Below are 13,535 nucleotides of genomic sequence, written 5' to 3'. Positions count from 1 at the left end.
TTTTTCATATTGTTAGTAATGCAGCAAATAGATTAATCATTGCTTTGCCTACCTGATTTCCCACTCCGTTGCATTTTTTGCTATCGTGTGGGACTAAAAAAAAAAATTCAATTGATTCGAACTTCACGAGATTTTTTTTCTTTCGCGAGAAGTTGAAATTGATTAATTGCACTTTATTTTTAGTCCCACAAAGTTTTGTCTCCCTGCACATGATGGCGAGAAACACAATGGAGAAATGTGATGGAGGTGGAAATTGTAAGCAAAAAAAATGCTTGGTGGAAGCAAGGCCATCTGGCCGGTGCTGGCAAACTCTTCTGCCCACAAAAACTTCGTCTTTGATTGCTGACACCAAAAGGCAGAGCAAGAGCTGCAGGGAAGAAGCCAGTAGGCCTGGGAGTCTGGAATACCCTTCTTCCCCCGCCTCACCTTTCCCCACCTGCCACACTCCTAAATTATAGTGAAAGTGAGAGGCAGGAAGCCCTACCATGCCTGGCGGGGTGAGGGGAGAAGAGGTGGCAAGAGGAGGTCCATCTTGCTCCAAGCAGCCCAATGAAAGGCAGCGGCAGCCTGGCCGCTTCCCTTCCTCGCCCTCTCTGGCATTGGAAGCTAGGTGTTAGCTCCACGCCCAGTCGCCCATGTAAAAATCAGGTAGGCTGTGGCAAAGGCAAGCAAGCTGGCTGGGCTGTGTGGGAGGCAGCTAAGACTCACCAGGCAGAGATAAGCTGGGCTGCGGGGGCTGTGGTTGAGGCAAGCAAGGGAACCAGAGAGCAGCAGCAGCTATGCCACAGGCGTGACTGTAGGAATCAGTCAAGGTGGGCAGGGCAGGGCCAGCCAGCAATTTAACAACCGGTTCAGCCAAAGTGGTGCGAACCAGTTGAATCCCACCACATATGTGTCAATATAAATGTGTGGAATGTATGTAAGGATGTATCAGAAAACAAATACAACTGCAAGACTATAATTGCACACCTGCACTTTTCTAATATGCCTGTTCTCAATGCTGCAGGGAGAGCCCAGGATGGGTAGACTCCTTCTTATGAAGTCATTAAGCTGGGTCTGTACTTGTACATATAAAAAGCCAGCCCCCCAGAGAATCTCCACCTTTGACTCAGCTTCTTTAAGTCACAAGCTGTGTCTCTGAAAACGTAAGCTTTATTCAATGATTTTCTACAGAAGCTACCCTTGCTTCAATCAGTTCCCGGGGATCTGGGCAGCTGCAACTCAGGAGAGTGGGGCCCTGTTCTCCTGCAACATTGGGATAAACATTTTCCCAAGCGCTGCTAGGCAAGCAGGGAAGCGTCTGAGACCTTCCCCATAGCCGCAGTTTGTCCCATCGTAAAACTGATCGGCAAACTGATAACAGAGCCAGCCAGCTGATCACGTGGGAGGCATCTCTTCCTTCTCTGGCTGATCTGATCGCTCGGGGCTTGCAATAGCCTAAGGAGCGAAATTCACTTCTTGGAGCCATCAATGAGCAGTGGCCATCTTTGAGTTCAGTCTCTTCAGACATGAGGTGAGTGGCCATTTTAAGTGGCTTGGCGGCCATTTTCAGGGCTCTAAAGACCCAATTCCACCCTCTCCCATCCTTAAGCACTTTTGAGAGCCAGTCTCTCAACGCTTGAGCCTTGCTTATTTAAAATGGATCAGGACAGTGCTCATGCAGAGTTCCCCCCCCCCCAGTGAAACAGGCCCTCCAACCCACTAAAAGGAAAAGATGCAGACAACATACTGCTCAGAGGGAAGTGGCTGCAAAAATCAGAGCTAAGGCTCTAGCCCCTAAGAAGACAACTCAGGCTGAGTTGAAGGCAGAGAAACACAGACATACAGCTCTAGAGAGACAATTTAAGAAGACTTCAACAAATGAGAGGGCAACTGCAATAGGTTTCCCAGCCAGATGAACATCAGGGTTTCCAGAATAGTCCCCCCAGGGGAGAGGAAGTTGTTCATGGAGCCTTTGGACCCCCCCGTCTGGTCCCCTGAGGCATTTGAGGAACAATTTCAAGATTTCAGCAGGTCTAGGTCATATTTCCAGCAAACTTCTGGGCCCTATTCCCCCTCTCTTCTCTCCAGAGTTCAGGCCTCCCAGATCAGGCCGGAAGCCACCTTCACACCCACTGCAGCTGGCCTTCGGCCCTCCACTACCTTTGATAACAGGCCCAGGGAGATCCAAGATATTGTTTCCTTAGCCATTAGGCAGGGATTGGCTGAAGGCTTTCAACAGATTCTTTGGCCTCTGGAAAGGGTTCAGGCCCTTCTCCCTTCTCAGTCTATGGCTTCCTTACCTCCACAACGAGATTTCCACAGACCCCAAGACCTCAGGGTCCATTCTTCACAGGCAGAATGGGAGGAGTATGAAGGGAAAGAGGGCGCCTCCCTATCTGAACACAGTTGTTCCTCTCGTTCAGAGCGCGAAGAGGGGAAAATCTGTGATCGCAATCTTTCAGAGGAAGAAGACTCTCGTCCAGACCAGCCCTCCTCTGCATTAGTCTTTAAACCAGCCCTCTTTAAACCCCTACTTAGCAAGGCCCTGGTCACTGCCAAGCTGTCACCTGAGGAAGCAGCACCTGAATCACAAGTGGAACCCTCTGGGCAAGGAGACTCGCTCTTCTCCAAGCCAGTACTACACACGGAGGTTTTGCCTTCTCCCCTTTTGTTTCTCGACATGGTCAAGGAGCAGTGCGCTTCCCCTTTGGCAGGTCCTCGTCCATCATCTTTGGACAAGCGGTTTTACAATGTTAGCACATCCTTAGCCAACGCCCTTGCAGTTCCCTCAGTAGACACTCCGGTTGTGGCATAATTCTCCTCTTCTGGCACTCCCACCGAGCCAGAGGATGTCCTTAAACCAGAGGACAAGCATTCCAAACAGACCCTCAAGCGCAACCTCCAAGCAGCTGTGTGGGCTGTTCGGGCTTCAACTGCTGCATCATTGTTCATGAGGGCATCTCTACAATGGCTGCACCAACTGCAGGATCGATTGCCTGCCTCTGACCTCAGGTCTCATCAGGACCTTTACAAAATTATAGCGGCGGAATTCACTGCGGATGCCACCCTCAATTCTGCCAAATTTGCATCAGGGGCCATGGCATCTTTGGTGGCAGCAAGAAGGCTTCTGTGGCTCTGAAATTGGCAGGTGGAGTCACGCTGCAAATGGAAGCTGGCCTCTGCCCCCTACGCAGGAGACAAGCTTTTCGGTGAGGCTCTAGAGCCATATCTTATCGAGACCAGAGATAAATGTAAAATTCTTTCCTCCTCAGGGAAAAAAGCTGACTATCGCCCAGATCCTTATCGGCCACCTGCTTTTCGGGTGGAGTCCACCTCCCGCTTTCCTCAGCCACAGAGGGTGTATTCTCAGCACCAAGACCAACGTCAAGAATGACCTGGCAGACAACAACCTTCTGCTGGTAAACGGCCCTTTTGGGGAGGAGGGGGTTGTGCCTTCTGTCACTCTAAGTAATACCTCATTCTCCCCACCCATTGGAAGTCACTTAGCCTTCTTTGCCTCCAAATAGGAGGAGTCAACGACGGATGCCTGGTTGCTCAACACTGTTAGGTCAGGGCTACCATTGGAATTTCTGTCGTCACCCCCAGAAAATTTTTTGATTTGTTCCATTTCACAGGACACTTCAAAGAGAGCCCTTATGAATTTGGCCATTCAACACCTACTCAACATAAGGGCTATCCAACCAGTTCCCACCTTACAACGAGGATGTGGATTTTACTCTCGTCTTTTTGTTGTTCCCAAAGCCTCGGGGTGGGGTGAGGGTGGCGAGCCATCCTTGATCTAAAATTTCTCAATCAATTTGTCAAATACAGGCAATTTAAAATGCAGACACTGCATTCTATCTTAGCATTCGGGAGAGCGACCTCCTCTCTTCCATTGATCTCACAGAGGCTTACCTCCACATCTCCATCTGGCCTCATCAACGCCAGTTTCTCCTTTTCTGTTACCAGAATGCCCACTTCCAATATCGAGCCCTTCCCTTCGGCCTCTCATCGGCTCCAAGGGTCTTCACAAAGATTCTAGCAGCATTGGTGGCTTCACTCCATTCTGTTCCAGTGAGGATTGAATGCTACTTGGACAACATGTTGATACTGTCCTCCTCCATCCACTCGGCCCATCGGGACTTACAAATTACCCTGTCTTGCCTCCAAAGCCATGGGTTTTCCATCAACACCAAGAAGAGCCATCTCTCACCCACGACCAAACTTCTACACTTGGGAGCAGTCATCGACATGACTTTGTGCCAGGTTTTCCTGTCTCTAGATTATGGAAAAAGCCTTGCAGAAATCATCAGCCAGATTCAACAACAACAGACTGTTCCACTGTCGCTGCTGTCCAAACTACTGCGGAAGATGGTCTCCTGTATTGGCATCATCCCGTGGGCACGGCTTCACTCCCAATCGCTCCAATGGTTCCTGCTCCCCTTTCAACGAGCAGGAACCAGCCACTTGTCAATCAAGGTCCTGCTCTCTCAACCGACCCAGCGGTCCTCAATTGGTGGCTCTCCCCATCCCTCTGGAAAGGGCTCCAATTCAAGGAATCAGACAGGCTAGTAAAAAAGAACACCCTCTTGTGGGGGACCCCAAAAAGAAAAAAACAAAAAACAAAAAAATTAATACAAAAAAAAAAAAAACCCACCCAAAAAAAAAATAAAAAAAAAAACAACCCCCCCCCCCCCAAAAAACAAAAACAAAAACAAAAACCCCCCCCCCCCCCCGAAAAAAAAAAAAAAAAAAAAAAAAAAAAAAAAAAAAAAAAAAAAAAAAAAAAAAAAAAAAAAAAAAAAAAAAAAAAAAAAAAAAAAAAAAAAAAAAAAAAAAAAAAAAAAAAAAAAAAAAAAAAAAAAAAAAAAAAAAAAAAAAAAAAAAAAACAAAAAAAAAAAAAAAAAAAAAAAAAAAAAAAAAACAAACAACAAACCCAACCCCAAAACCCCAACCCCAACCAAAAACCCAAAACCAAAAACACAAACCCCCCCCCACCCCCACACACAAAAAAAACAAACAAAAAAAACCACCACAAAAAAAAAAAAAAAAAAAAAAAAAAAAAAAAAAAAAAAAAAAAAAAAACCACAACACACCCCCCCCCTCCCCCCTCCCATCTTTCCAGCGGTCATACAGAAGCTGTTGGCAGAACGAGTGGAGCTAATTCTCCTGGCACCCTATTGGCCAAGGAGGTCCTGGTTTACAGACCTGGTCAACCTGTCTGTGGCTTCCCCTTGGAGGATCCTGGCCCATCTCATCTCCCTGCATCAAGGAGCCCTGATCCATCCGGAGCCCCAGTGGCTGAAGCTGACTGTGTGGTGCTTGAGCGGCAGCAGCTAAGGGAGGTTAATCTCCCAGAGGGGGTTATCCTCACCATCCAGGCGTCTCGCAAACCTTCTACGAAGTGCTTCTATGATGCCACCTGGAGGGTTTTCTCCCAATGGTGCCTCAAGGAGGGTCTCTCTCCTTCCTCAGCCCGGTTGGCAGAGGTTCTTAGATTCTTTCAGGATGGCTTGGAGAAAGGTTTAGCCCTCAATACCTTACGTCTCCAGGTAGCAGCTCTCTCCTCAGTTCTTTCATGGGATTCTCTTCCTTCCTTGTCCCATCACCCCTCGGACACTTAAGTGATAAAAATAGCATAGGAAAGTAAGGAAAGTAAGGAGGATAGAAAGAGCTTCCAAAAGATGCTAAAGGCACAGTCTACCACAAAGGACCTGGTTTTTGCAAATATCATTGTTACTGCTTTTATTCCCCCACCACCACCACCACTTTGTTACATAAAATTTAATATTTTCTTGCCTCAGTATTCTAGGCCACATCATCATTATTTTATTTTTAATATATATTTTCAGATTGCATAGAATTGAATGTTGATTGAACCATGCACACATGGCACCTTGGTGTTTTTCCTTCTCCTTTTCTACTCCAAAAATGAGCAGTTGTATATTTTTAAAATTCTTCTCTATAAAATCTAACATGGTCAGGGGAAAATAAGCACAGAGATGATTACTGTCTCTTGGCTTAGAAACTCTCCATTGGGTCTATATTTAATGATAGGATGTAAAGATTTCTTCTTCCCTAGTAGCAATTACACACAAGATAAATCACAATCCTAAATAAAATAAAAATATATATTTTTTTCTAATCTAGTCCAGGGCAAGGAGCCTGTAAGCCCCCTCCTTTTCCAGCTCTTTGACATCCATCCCAACTCATGCCATCATATTTTGGCAGTAGATCACTGAATTTCAGCAACGATCTCTAGTAAGAAAGTAAATGAAATAACTGTGCTCTCTCTCTTACTATTGATGAGCTTGACGTAGCTATTGTTGTTAAATGCCAACACCAATTTTTCCCAATAGCTACAATATTACTCCACCTCCAACCACATCATTTCACCATGTTCCCTGCAGTCCCTGCTTCACCTCAATTTATCTTTCTTTTTATTTCTGGACATCCTGGTGCTTTTCTAAACAAAGCACTGAGTGACATCTTATTTTTCAAGAATGTTTCTGTAGCCAAGACATGAAAGAAAGAGAGGGAGGGAGGGAGGGGGAGGGGAGAGAGAGAGAGAGAGAGAGAGAGAGAATGGGAACACCAAAGTTTCATTTTACAGCAGCTATCTCCCAGTTTAATTAGAACAAGTCATTTAAAAAATCAGAAGGAATAAAGAGTCTGGTAGGCATAAAGGGGGATGACTTGATGTAATGTTGCCAAGAGCCATTACTCTGGATAGGCCATAGGCAAAACCTTAGTTGTGATCCAGGCTTATGTTGCACTGAAACAGACATGAACAAAAAACTCATAATGGAATTGTTGAGGTTTTTTCTTGTTCTTTTAATCAGAAGTGAATTTATACATTCAAGCAAAGCACTTGATTTCCCCAGACTCATTTTCTGAATCTGCAGTGGAAATGAGTGACCTGAAACCTTGGGAGGCTTTTAGTAACTTCAGAGAGGGTTTAGGAGATTTTAAATGAGGAATATAGCTTTGACAAAAGTTTCTTTTGTAAAAATACTACATTCATCACAATTGTTCCTCCCATTCCTTTAACCTCTCAACAGAATCCAGGGCAGATATGAAGAACCTTTTAATTATATTGTTACAATAAATCAACCTTTCATAAAGTTTCACAGTAGTGTTTTGATAGTTCATTTTTGGATTTTTAGGACAGATGTATCTATTAAAGGAAGGGTTGTGTCCCATCCAAGGGAAAGGATGTATTGGATGTCTCCCATACACTAAAGGAAGTATGATGGCAAAAAGTTTAGGAATCCCTGCTTTAAACACTGGAAATTCTGTTACAGAAATCATATTTAATGTGATAGGTTCTTCATAAAATCATCCAGCCCTTGCTGAAGTAGTATAAAGCCTATACTTTCCTGTAACTCTGGCATAATGTTGGTTTGATGAATTTAGAAGATGCTATAAGTTGTACTTACATACCACTAATTTTCATTGGATAGTGGGAGTTATTTTTTTGATTAAATCAACATATAAGACACATTATTTTTTAATTTGGATGCTGCATGACTCCAACCAATGTTTAAAAGTCATGATTCCCATTAGATCTCTCTCAGCAAGGCCATTTTAATACACATTTTCCTAGAAAATTTTTTTTCTAGATCTTTGAAAGAAAAAAGTTTACAGAGTTCCCACCCACCCACCCAGAGGTAGTTGGACAACACTGACTGGCCACCAAGAAATAGTGGTCATTTCACTGCCAGAACTTGGAAAGAAATGCAAGCATTGTTTACAAAGCTGAAAAAACAAATAGCAATGAGTCAAGTTTATTTTGAATTATAATATGGAGGAAGCAAATGGATTACTTAGGAGACATACTTTATAATGCACCTGGCTATGGAAGATAACATTTAAAGGTGACAAAATAAATCATTTGGCTGGTATTTATTCCTACAAACACTTTAACAAAGATAAAAACAAAAATTGCATTTAATGACAAATACAGCGCAAAAGTCTGTTGACTGTAATCAGCCTGTGCAGTCAAGAGGATATAATCATACCAAGTTGCATTGACCAATTTAGCATATTGCTGAGTAAGAAATCTAATAAATTGAAGAGGGGAGGGGGAAGGAATTAGAATTCTAATTAAAATGTTACAGAGTCTTGAATTTAATTGTTTTTAATATTATACAATAAGGAATGCCTTAAGTAGCAAATTGTTGGCTTAGCAGTCTTTAGGGCGTTGTGTATACAAAAAAATCTTGCCTTTGTGTGAATTGTGACCAATCTAGCTGCATATGTCTTTATTTTCTGCAGCATGAGTTCAGAGAGATTGGGGCCAAGATTGGGGCACACAGATGGTAGTAATTGTGCAGCTTGTTTATCACACTGTATCCTACCTTTATGCTAAGAACTCAAAGAAGTCCACACAAGTTCTTTCCATATTTTATCTTGACACAAAGTACTGTAACTTAGATTGAGTTGAAAGAGACAGAGAAGCCCCAAATCACTAATTTTACTCAAGGTCAGATCTCCATTGATACAATAACCTACATTAGTTAATGATGTGACACAACAATATTTCTGCCAAAGCAAAATTTAAAGCTGCTTATGGTCAAAGGCCAGAAAAAATCAAGCAAATACAGAGGCAAGCAAGTGATTAATACAAGAGGAACTTAGCCTGCAGGATGCATCATCTGTTATATTCTTGAAGCTAGATGACAAAACTTGCCAGTTAATAAGTGACCTGAAATTTCTTGTTGCCTAATAGTAAGGCTATATAATAATAATAATAATAATAATAATAATAATAATAATAATAATAATAATAATAATAATAATAATAATAATAATAATAATCTCACTGCTCTGGTATTATTACCATATCTTTCTGCCTGTCTTTTTTTCCCCTGAAATTCTAATTTGGCTTCCTCTCTGAAGGGCTTTAGTGGAAAGTACACCAAGAGTAGAAGGAGACAGGTAGAAAAATGCAAAGAATTAGGTTAGAATTATCATGACAAATTAATCCTGTGAAACTGGATAGTCAGAAGAGGTATTTTCTTGAAATAGGATTTTAGAAAGAATGTCAATTAGATGTTATCATGTAATTGCTGTGGCCATTGTGTGAAAAAAATTCAAACCAATTAACATATTTGTGTCAGTATCTGTTTGCTTATTGCATATTTTGATTAATGACATTTATTCTGAAGTTATCTCTTTTGTATTTAAGATTTAACTTTCCATCATGAATATGTTCCTACACAAATGCCCTGAATCTCTATGTCACCAGACTTTCTGCATTAGCTTTGAACATATGTTCTTATTTAACTAACATAAAAGAAGTCTTACTTTTTTTTTTCCTGTTTGGAGGTTAAAAAGAAAAAGTTTACTCAGAACAGGTTGTTATAAAAGGTATGTTTATTTAATTACTATTGCCTTCAAAATAAATAAGAAAAATAATAATCTTTTTTTAATTACCTCATCCTGGAAGCATTTCTTAACAAATACTTTGGAAATATATCCAATGCATATGGAAATGATAAAATAATAAGATACTTCCCACTCTATGCCAAATGTCCTCCCAATTCATTTTTCTAATTAAAATACTTTTAAAAACTCATTTACCTTTTTGTTAAAAAAATAAATAATCTAAATGTTCATTTTCACCCAACTCTGCTTCCTGTTACATTATTATAAAGGGTTAATATTCCCTTATAAAGGCTTTATGCCAACTCATAAAACATTTCTATGCCTGTTTTAGTAGTTGCCATAAAAAAGGGAGGGGGAAGGAAATCTGGAAGAGCAGTTGAAAGCAAAAGTACATTCCAACTTTTATCTTTAAAAGATTGTAACTATAATACCAGAGTTTTTGCACGTGAATATATTTAATTGGAGAATGTGAATGATGACACCCAGCCTGTGAACGTGCTCAATTGGAGAATATGGTTTATGAGACACTCAAGGCGGGAGGGGGAAACAGGGTCACAGGTGACTGTAAATTATGTATACCAGACTTGGCTTCATACAGGGCAGTACCAGTATGTCACCTCTAATGAATCCTTTGAAGTTTTTTGAAGTTTGGCTTGAGAATTATGATTTAATTAGAACGATTGCTGGAATCCTGACACTTTACTTCCTTTATTCTTATTTTTCATAGCAAACATATTGCATAGTTATTCCAGCCAACATTTATGACTTTCCTTCCATTAAAATCTCATATGCTGTCATATAACAGAGTGAAGCTAAATTAAAGTTGATCTTCTTGAAGAGAGTGTGATGACCTGGGGCATGACACAAAAATAACCAAGTCACAAAAATAGAAGAAAGTCCCCTTAATGCTTCCATCTTGGCCCCAATGTCCAATTATCCTCTGCAGAATATCAAACTCTTAAAGAAAACAGTTTACGGAGGGAGTAAATGCACCCAAAGTAAAGTTAATTCAAAATAAAAAACACAACACACCACGCTGAAGGAATTACTATGCAGGCAAGGATGATTAGTTGCAGACTTCTACCAGATAATGCAACAAACACAGTTGGGAGTAAGCTAAAACACAGATAAGCTCCAACAAGAATGCACGCTTTGCTTCCAGCACCTTTGCCATGTGCAGTTTGTCCTTTTAGCCAGTCCTCCCACCTGCAGCCAATGAAGGGGATCAGGGCCTCTTCTTCCCCATAGACCATGCCACTCACGTTTCTCCCTTATCTGCTCCTCCCTGTGTGCCCTAGGATGGAGAGAGGATGGGCCTGGGTCTTCCTCTGAATACCCATCTGGCCTATGCTTTACCCCAGTTTCCTCCAAAACCAACAGAGCCACACTCCCACTCCCTGCCAGCTGTTCCATCTCTCCCTCAGACTCCAAAAGGGCTATGACAGAGAGCAACAATGCCTGCTAAGACAAAAAATGTAACAATAATTTCCTTGACTCTCAAGAGTCACATGTGAATGGGACAAAGTCCTAAAGCTGTTGGATAGAGCTATAGCAGTTCTTAAATTACAATCTGCACACCCTTGAGGGTCCCTGAGATCCTTAAGAGGTCTGCAATCTTAAAACTGTTTTCATAATTATATTAACATATCTGAGTTTTTCATTCTCATTCTCTCACATGCATACAGTGGAGTTTACCAGAGGCTATATGACAGGTGGTGAAATTATCCCTCTGACAGATAATTTCACACCCTGGTTTTATTAGCACCTCTTCAGGAGCCAAACCCAGTTCCTAGGCACACGGAGTGTTAAGGGGAAGACTTTTTTCTACAAGTACTTAAAGCAAGGCAGCAACAGAATGAAATGCAAAGCAGAGAAGCAGATAAGGACTAAGCTGGGCAAAGTCAAATTCCAAATCATGCAAAAATTTACAATGCCAGAAAGAGAGAGGAACGAAGTCTTAGTCAGTTAACAAGTCAGAGTCATGAACAGGATAGGATAGGATAGGATAGGATAGGATTCTTTATTGACCAAGTGTAATTGGACACACAAGGACTTTGTCTCCAGTACATAAGCTTACAGTATACTTATAAACAGCAAGTAATAGGTTATAAATCATAATTACAATCATTAATCATTAGCTAGAAACAATTGATAATAATAAAAACCAATAAAAGAAGATAGTAGGAAAGATGAGAAGATGACAAATAAGCCAGTGCTATGGGAATTAAGCGTTCACCAGAGTGATGGCACGAGGGGGAAAAACTTTTTCTGTCTAATTGTTTTGGCATGCAATGCTCTATAGCAGCATCCTGAGAAGAAAAGTTGAAATAGATTATGTCCAGAGTTTGAGGGATCTGAAGATATTTTCTCAACCTCTTTCTGGTTCATGCAGTACACAGATCCTCAATGGAAGGCAGGCTGGTTGTGATTGTTTTTTTCTGCAGTCCTAACTGTCTGTTGAAGTCTGTACCTGTCCTCTTTGGTTGCTGTGCCAAACCAGACAGTTACTGAAGTACAAATGACATACTCCCTAATTCCTCTGTAGAACTGTACTAGCAGATCCTTGGACAATCTGAGCTGATACAGGAAGAACATTCTTTATTGTGCCTTTTTAATAATGGTTCTAAGATATCCATTTCAACTCCTTTGAGATAATAGAACCTAGAAACTTGAAAGTCTCTACTGTTGATACTCTGTTGCCTAATATTGTAAGAGGTAATAGAATAACAAACCTTCTAAAATCTACCATCATCTCTACTATTTTAAAAGTGTTCAGCTCCAGATTCAGAATCGGTTGATTTACCTCTTGTCTATATGCAGACTCATCATCTCAAATGAAACCAATGACTGTTGTATCAACTGAAAATTTCAGAATTTTAATAGAAGGGTCCTTCAAGATGCAATCATTGGCATATATAGAGAAAAAATAATAATGGGGATAGCACACAGAATTGTGCTAATTGAACAGATATTCAGTATGATTTTCCCTAGCTTCACTGCTGCTTCCTATTGGTTAGAAAGCTTATAATCCATCTACAAGTGTAGTCAGGCACAACTTGGTGAGTCAGTTTAAAGAGGAGGATTTCAGGAATGATGGTGTTGAATGCCCATGTAGAATGAAGTCTACAAAAAGGACCCTTACATAGTTATTTGGGAATTCAAGATGTTGTAAGATGTAGTGCAATGCCATGTTGACAGCATTATCTACCGATATATTTGCTTGGTAGGCAAATTGCAAGGGGTCTAGCAGCAAATCTATGATGGCTTTCAGGTGGGCCAACACTAACTTTTTGAAGGTTTTCATAACTATGGATGTGAGAGCCACTGGTCTGCAGTCATTCAACTCCTTGATGGAGGATTTCTTAGGCACCAGAATGACAGTAATATGTGGATAGTAATAGTAAATAACTCGATTCCAACAAGCATCACAATACACAGAGCCTGATACCTAAGTTGTTTTTCCAACAGAAAACTGTTTCTGTGAGGCTTCCTGCTGAATGTGCACAACTGTTTCCAATCTTTCTTAAGTTAGTTTAGCATCTTGCTCATGAGTCATTTGCTTTAACAGAGTGCAGACTGCAGAGATTCCTGGAGGAATTGCCAGGAGAGCCAAGTGAGTGCCTGAAGCAGCCTGTGTTCAGCTGAGTCTAACTCTGAGGGCATGGCAGTTAATGAAATACTTGTTCATCTCTTTTATGTTTTCTAGAATTTCCATAAGGTATTATTTTAGGGTATAAATATGTACATGTTCAGAGATTCATTTAGTTTGTTATCAATACTTCTACTGTGCTCTTACTAGCTAGCTTCTATTATTGCTGGTGTAATCTCAATAAACTTGTTATCATAGTATATATATCCTCATTTTGAAATCCAAAAATTTTCTTTTTATCCACACAAAAACTGTTGAAAGTAAGGAAGATGATATTGAAAGAGATAGGTCAGACCTGTTACAGAGCAACAATTAGAAAAACATAGCTTAAGATCAAAACCAGTATAAAATCTGGGTAAGTGGCTCAGACAGATACTTCCCTTGTTTATATGGATATATTAAGGGGATGATTCCCAGCACAACCACAATTGCAAAATTTTGGTATTGTAGCCATTGTTGATAAATACAGACTAAATTTCCTCTGGAGTTGATCCTTGGTTTGGTCTACCTGAT

At 40.9% G+C, this 13,535-nt stretch overlaps 1 pseudogene; it reads left to right on the top strand.

Annotated features, from left to right (window-relative positions):
• Positions 1-1,934: 1,934 nt before the first annotated feature.
• Positions 1,935-3,378, top strand: LOC148125436 (uncharacterized; annotated as a pseudogene).
• The last annotated feature ends 10,157 nt before the right edge of the window (positions 3,379-13,535 follow it).

This window comes from Pseudonaja textilis, chromosome 6 (assembly GCF_049901715.1).
Source record: "Pseudonaja textilis isolate UNSWEBS1 chromosome 6, rPseTex1.2, whole genome shotgun sequence".
Taxonomy (NCBI): Eukaryota; Metazoa; Chordata; class Lepidosauria; order Squamata; family Elapidae; genus Pseudonaja; species Pseudonaja textilis.
The sequence above is the reverse complement of the archived record's forward strand: the minus strand, read 5'-3'. Positions and strand labels throughout refer to the sequence as shown.